The sequence below is a fragment of the Phalacrocorax carbo genome, chromosome 4 (assembly GCF_963921805.1).
Source record: "Phalacrocorax carbo chromosome 4, bPhaCar2.1, whole genome shotgun sequence".
NCBI classification, from domain to species: domain Eukaryota; kingdom Metazoa; phylum Chordata; class Aves; order Suliformes; family Phalacrocoracidae; genus Phalacrocorax; species Phalacrocorax carbo.
In genome coordinates this window covers 46,955,464-46,963,590 of record NC_087516.1, presented here as the reverse complement: position 1 = coordinate 46,963,590, position 8,127 = coordinate 46,955,464, and positions in this window count along the sequence as shown.

The window sequence follows — 8,127 nt, the reverse complement described above, 5'->3', positions numbered from 1 at the left end:
TTTAAATGCCCTGTTTCTTAAATCTGTTACATAAATTTTTTCCCCCTTTTCTGAAGATCAAAAAGAAATTCATGTCGTACCACATCAAAATAGATTGGTAAAAGAAGGAAGTGAAGTTGGAGCTTTCCCCTAATTGCAAAGTATACAAGCTGCAATCCTACTGAATAATTCATGTCTAAGACAGTGATAATCACAATGTGAAATGACCTAATACTTATTATTCACAATCCCGATTATATCTTGGTAAGCATTGTTTTCTTATTGAAAACTTGCTTATTTATTTATTGAAGAAAATGTTAATGTAATCTGTGTTTGTTTTTCTGTAATACTGTGTTTGTCCTATCTGTTTCAGCCCTCACTAGATCTTAGTCCATGGACTTCTGAATCATATGCAATTTTATTATTCAGATATAGGAAACAGTACTGAAGTGTCCCAGACCATTTTGGAACATTTCAATGTTGGAGCAGAAAGTCAAGGCTAGCCTTAGTCAAAAAAAACCCCACAAACTCTCCAGTAGAAATGACAGCAGAAACTGTATTTTGAAGACAGACAGACAGGACCACATAACTTTTATTCTTCCATTTGTACCCCTTCATTGCAGCATTTGAACAGAAGAGTTGTAGGCCAGATCTGCTCAGCGTGGTGTTGAAGACAGGATGGCCACTATCCTTAATGAGTATGTAAAAATCCATGCACCTCTCTTCTTGAAAGAATTATCTGATGAAATTATGCTTCTTCAAATTCAGTAATTTTCTCATCCTTTCAAATGCTTTTTGAAAAAAATGATGCATGTAGGAGCTTTCATCAGAAAGCTGCCCACATACTGTTGTGGTGCTGAGATGCAGCTGCCAAAGACTGTTTTTACTACCAAAAGAAATTTTTGGAAATTATATATGTATGTGTAGCTTTTAAGTATACCAAACATTTGCTTAGGACTGTAAAACATCCCCAAACTCTTACAGTAGATTGTAAAACATGATTCCAAAGTAATAAATGGACAGAAACATAAAAATGTAAATGTAATTAAAATAAGCTTATCTATCCTCAAATTTATGGGAGTAGAGAGAGAAGGAGTTTTTTTGTATCACAATATAAATTTGAAAAAATTATTTTCATGGATATGTTCACCTAGCAATACAATATGGGGGCGAAACTTTCGCAGTCTACTTGTATGCATGTTTATTAAATGTATAGTAAATTCTGGAAAGAATAATCATCCATGGTCTCTTCACCATGTAGTGTAAACAGAAGCAAACCAGGTTGGCAACCAAACCTTTTCTATCCCTAATATGAGCACATTTTTAAACAGACTGCAGTGACAGGAGGTGCTCTGCAGCCCTCTCCTTCCTGGCTGAATTCATGCTAGGCGCCCACCAACATCCTTTGCATTTAAATAACACAAATGCGGGTCTTGCTCACTCCCAACTGAACACTCAACCTAATTTCCTTTGCCTTTTCAGCAGTCACTGCACTGGCAGCATAAAAGAAAATCAGAAATTTGAAAGACACTTTTGTTTCTTCATCCAGATCGTTGCTGTTTATTCAGCAGAGTCAATGTTTGGCAGTTCATGTGGACAGATAAACAGGAATGGCCCACAGCAACACATAAGAGTTACAAATAGGATCAAGATATATTTTATGATTGCTGGGCTCATATCGTTGTCACAGTACAGATTTGAAAGGCTGTTTTATCTGCTGAACACTGTGTGTTCTGGACATTGATTTTTACATTGAAGCATTTGGAAATGCAGTTTAACCAACCTTTGGGCATTTATCATTGACAACTGTTTGTGTGAGAGGCGACTTATTGATCTGTTAATTGAACGATCATCGCCCCATCTTTATCACGTGTGTCCTGCTATTACTGCTTTTACTCTGTGACCCAAAATCTTGTTTTGAAGACCTCAGAATCTGCAAAGATCACAAAAAACCCACAAACAAAACAGCAGTTAAAAAAATGAGCTGCAGAAATGCATGAATACTTTTCAATAGAAGCTTTACACATTACATAAACTGACCTAGAAACAGCAAAAGCCATTTCTTTAAGTATGAAATCCCTGCTGTGCAAAGGGTCAGCAAAAGGACATAAACGATGATGAGACCTGCCTTCCTGACCTTCTCTACAGGGGCGAGTTTCACTTCAGGGCCAATGCAATGACTTTCTATACACCTGCAGAAGGGTACTTTGACACCAAGACTTAAAAATGATAACCAGGTCTAGCTTTATGCTGGTAATGCTAACCTATATCTTTTGTTCTTTCCCTTATAGTTCTGAAAGGTTTTTATATCTGGACTGTTTGTTTGGCTTGTGGACAAAGGAATATTTGACTTTTTAATTTGACTCCTCTTCTTTCCTCTTGCTCTTCCTGCCTCTCCAGTGAAGTTTCATATAATTTCTTCCTTGTGAAGGGAGGACAAGTCTGTGTCTGCTTGTGATGACTTACCAGCAAACTGGGAAGAACAATATCAACATCTGACACCACACTTCATCCCTACCTTAGGAACAATCAACCGGTTTTGGCTGTTACCTCAAGCTGATGGAAAGCTTTCTCATTCCTGAAACACTCAAAATCTTCTGAACTGAAAATGCCAATGTAATCCATAATTCATGCCAGTGAACTCCAGCCACAGTGAACTCTCCAGTGAATTTCCAGATTCCCTGATTTCTAAACTGTAATCCAGTGCTGGTAGAACTAGAAGTTTTAAATGGTTTCTTATGCTACTCCCTGTCCCTTGCCATTTTCTTCTGCTGCTAAAATATTTAAATGTGAAGAGAGAGTTGATACTAGATGGAAGAGTCATACTGGATTCAAAGCAGAAAAATCAAAAAGAAGTATCTGCATATATGCACATTTTGAGACAGATTCTCAGTTAGGATTACAAACAGTTTAGCTCCATAAATTTATACCATGACACACAGAATAGGTTATACAAGACAACAGACTCATCTCCCTATTTCTACTCTCTGTCATTACAGGTACATCAAAGTAGATATGATTGTTAATAGGGTCCACTCACGAATTTTAATCAGCAGTTAAAGTCATCAGATGGTACCAGAAAGTACAATCTTACTGATTGTATCACAAAATAGACAGAGGCAGTCTGCTATTAGTTTTGGAAGAGGGAGGATTACTAAAGAAGTAGCTATTAGAAGTAAGGCAGTATGAACAGGACCTTCTTTCTGTATTCCTTTTCCATTTGGAGCTAATTCAAGAAAATACATCCCTCTCTGACCCTCACCAAAGTGCTTTAAGTGATGTAAATATACATTCTTCTACATGCTTACTAACAGAAAGAAGTCAGGGTTTTAAGCATTAGCCAATCGAAGAGTCACGCTGATTTCAATGAGATGGGATTAAGCTATAGATAAGTGGGGGGGGGGGGGGGGGTTGGGGGGGGGGGGGAGTCTACATAAGGGTTATTTGCGTTGTGTGAAGAACAGTAACAGAAAATCTACCAAATTCAGAAAATATGTATATTAAACTTCACTAAATGGAGCCCATGAAAGGAGAAATGGACTAACCTGTCAAATGCACTGACAAAAGAAAACAGTGACACCAGTCTTATATAGTATAAGTATATATTTATACTGGTGTTATATATATATACACACCAGTTATACATGTATATAGTTAGACTGTGAGCCAGGTTCCAAATACACTGTGTTCTGCACAGCAGTCCAGGAACAGCAAGATCACCTATTTCATGCTAACCCTTAGATGCAATCAGAAATATTGGTAACTTTTGAGGAGGCTTCATTATTACTTATACCCCAGCATCATCTGGTGACTCTCTCTTAACAAAAATCTATTCTTTCCACAAAAATCGACCAGCTGCTTTTCTGACAGATTCTGCTCTTTGGCGTGTGATGCTGAACTGCATGTCAAGTAGGCATTTCATTACATGCAGAGAAAGAGGATTTTCGTGGTGATTTAGAATAAAGGATAAAGCAGTAAATTCATTCAATCTTCATCCTTGTAAAACCCAGAATCAAATATAGTTTATTTCTCCAATGGATGTGGTCCTCCATTTTGGTTACTTCTCATACTTACACACAACCCCGACAAAAGAGAAGTGTGGATTTACATTTTTTTTTCCCCAAATTTAAATGAAGACATTTTATATTCAGAATTAAATTATCAGATATCCCTGTTTATCTTCTAAAATGCAACCAGGATAAATGTATATACTGCGACATGAGCTGATTTATAGTGTAATTGTTCAAATGCCCCCATGTCAGTGCAGAGACAATTAAACCTACAGATTTCTACTAGGACTGATGCACTTCATTATGACTTTGGAAAAGACAACCATGGGTTGTTCCTTCAAGAAACTCCACTTACAGTCTATGAACATATTCTACAAACTACTCAGCTAACTAGGATCTAACTAAAAGTGAAGTCACTAAAAAAGCTCAGCTCTCTTTATTGCAGGGAGAAGTGGGAAATTCAAGCTCCACAGAAGACTGCAAAAATGAGTCACTCCAGATGGAGTATATTACATTCCTAATTAAAGAGCACATACAGTACTTCATGATTTTAGTGCTTTTAAACAATCTCACTGGCCATAAATGTTAAGCTAATGACTGTTGCAGGGAGAACCACTTCTGACAGCGACAGTATGTGTTTGGGTGGATAGCAATAGCACCGCTCTGTGAAGTTTTCTTTATCTACAGATAGTTCTCCTATTTCTTTGGTATCCAGAGAAATCCAAAGCATCTGCTGAGATGCTACTAGATATGAATTACGATGTAAAGAAATAACGTGCACATTAAGGTCATTCACCTATTTTTAGGTGAACTTGAAAGTAACAATGACTGTGAATTATATACTTCATTTCATTGCTTAAGCACAGAACCGGCTGATATTTAGAGTATCCAAAGAAGAATAGCATATCTTTTATCAGAATTAATATTATGTATGCACACACATACATAGGCACCCTGAAGCACGTGTGGAACACTCCAGCTGTTGCTCCCTGTCTTTTTTTTAAGCGGTAGCCTTTGAATTACAGTAGCTGAGTTATTTAACTTCCACCATATTTTCAATCCTCAGTGTGACTACCTGTGTATTTCTGAGCAATATGAGATAATTCAGGCTAATACCCCTGCTGGCTAGTAAAACACCTGCTATGAAACCAAAACAAATGGGTTTTTTAATACTTCTAAAGCAAAGATTCATTTACAGTTTTCAGCTTATTCTTATCACTCCCAGTATGTTATCATACTGTTCATGTTTATTTCTTTGTTGTTCTTTGTACCCTTTGATTGACTGTAGAGCAGCCCATTGTTTCTTATTTCTAGAAAGACATTTCTTACTGAAAAAACTTCACTTTCCCAGTGCTTCCCAGGTTTGTTCTAACTTGGAACAGCCTCAGTAATTTGGACTATGAATCTGAACTGCAGTATGTAGGCAATATTTGTACTTATAATGTCAATCTCCCTTCCTCCTCTCTTGCCCAATCAAATATTATTTTATGGAAACTAGAATAATTGCAGTAAATGAAAACAAGAAACATCTGCCCTTCCATATTCCAGTGATTAGGGTATGATCCTAGGAGACCATGAGAGAGCATTAGGACACATAAAAGTCTCTCTTTAATATGTATTTCCACAGTGGTATATATTACTTTGAAATTTATCTTCTTACTAGAGACAATATCTCAGCTGAAATTAGCCATTCATATGATTTCTTTTATATACAAAATGATATGCATCAGCAGTAACAATAAGCTTGATTGGTTTGTTCAACCAAATTCAACACCCTAAGAGTGATGACTATTCTTTCTTGCCTGGTTTCAGTTACAGTTTTCAGCTTTTGTGAAATGGTAAAATGTATCTGATTCCAAGCCAAATTTTGTGAGTAAAACAAATTTAGCCTCACCTGTCATACTGATCACTCCTCCAGCAGAAAACTCTTGCATGTCCTGACTTGTAGGTAGAATTGACTTCTTATAAAGTGTTCTGCTATATACAAGGACTTAAAGCCACCATTTAACATCAAGAATTTCTATCATTTGAAGTGCAATTTATGTAATTCAGAATATAAGCATACTACCAAATATTATGATGCTTTAATTGTGGTTAAATAGATGTTTTTAATGATATGTTAACTCATTGTCTTAAATGTACAAAATGCATAGAGTATGCACTATTATTGGAAACATTTTGATATTACTAAGAAGTCAGACAACCACTCAAGGGAACAAACTGAAATAACGTTTGCATCCTTTAATAATTTGGAATATTTTTATTTGAGAAAGTGTCCCACTGATTTGAATGCAAGAAGCTAGTTTTGCTTTGAAAGCACCAGACCTCCACCCCCAAAAGACAAAAGCCACATCAAAAAGATTGGCAGATTATCAGACTCATCTCCACCCAAGATGCAAACTCTTCCCAGAGCTCTACCCCACTTGACATTTGCCCCAACAGTGAAGTCAGAAAACGCTACAGAGAAAAAGGAGAGGCAGCATCCTCCTAAAGCCTCTATTTTTTGCCAGTAGCTCTGCTTGCACTCTGCTCTCCCGGCCCCACTTATGCCCTGCCCCTGCACGGTGGCCCTACCCTCCAGCTGCTGGAGTCCCATCCGTGGCGAGTAGCACAGGGAAAACAGATGTACAAGATGGCAGCTGCACCTCTCCCAGAATCCCAGGGGCCATCAGCCCTGGAAGCCAAGCCTGTTTTCTGGTCACATGGTCTGTTGTGACTGACTGGCATGACCAGCACTTTGCCCTGGTTTCCATTTTGGCAGGCAGCATCACCTGTGTCTTTAGATGCTGCGCAAAGGTCCTGGCCTGCCCCAGCCACCCTGTTGGGCTGGGCTCAGGTGCTTCTTGGGCCTGCTTGCAAGATCAGACAGGGCACCCCTTGGTCGGCTCCTTGGAGGGGTACCCCTCCTTTTTGGCACCCCTTTGCCCTCTTGAAGTTCCCTCACTGCAGGTGTGTCAGGGCTTGTTCTGCAGCCTGGTAAAGTGGGGGCCCTGAACGGGTCCTTTACTTCTGTTTAATTCCTTTCTATTCAGATTTAAACTTTAACTGTTGCTTCCATTAGCTCTTATTAAAGAATGTTTTGTCCATTTTATACCTACGGTTTTGTGGATATATATGTTTAATTACTATGTCAATGCATATATATGTACAAAAATATACATATGTAGAAGTGTGTGTATATATATAATAGCATACCTATGTTTAAATAAATAAATTATATATATTTGTACACTTCCTTGTATATATTTCTGTATATGTATAATATATATAGATTGCATATAAAGGTATGCATTTTTATAACCGAGCACTTCCTGGTCCAAAAGAAGCAGGCAGCCTGTCACAGGTTTACCTGAAAACATATGGTTATGGCAGTGTCAATAAAAGGCTGTCAGCCCATCACAGAGCAGTATGAAAATATGTAGGTTATGATGTTTAAAAAAATGGCAGCTCCCTGCCACAAAATGTTGGTGCCCTGCACCCTCTCAGTTATTATCTTGTGTATTAGTTGTCCTATACTACTTTGGCGCTATAAGCATATGGAAATCTGTAGCAGGTTGAGCAAAAGTTGAGGGAGTGAAGGCAACTGTTTTGAAATAATAATAATAAAAAGGTAATATACCACATATAATTTGTATGAATGATAGCTGGTAATTCTGTTTATTTAGAACAGCTATTTCTGTATAATTACTGCTACATAACCCAAGATAATTGCTGTCATAACTTCAGAAGTCGTTGGAGAATTGTTGTCGGAATCCTTCAAAAAAGACATGAAATTAAAAAGTAATAACCTTTGTGTTGAGTAATTTAAAATATATTTTTGCCACAGCCATTTACTGTGAATTCCTCCACAATACTTCTCCTAAAGTAAAAATATTCAAAAATTTGGTCTTCTATGAAAACCTCAGAGAATTTTGAACTCAACTTTGCCTGCCATGTTTCTCAGACACATGATTTTCAAGTATTTCAGCAAAAATAGTAGATCTGTTCATGAGGTGGGTACAAGGTGGAAAATTAAGTAAACTTACAATTTTGTTCATGCCCAGTCTTTGACTTGATTTTGATGGACGGAATTTTTCCATTTTGAAAGAAGGAAAAAATTTATTCCAAGGATGTTCTGTGACAAAAATAGCAAAGTTAG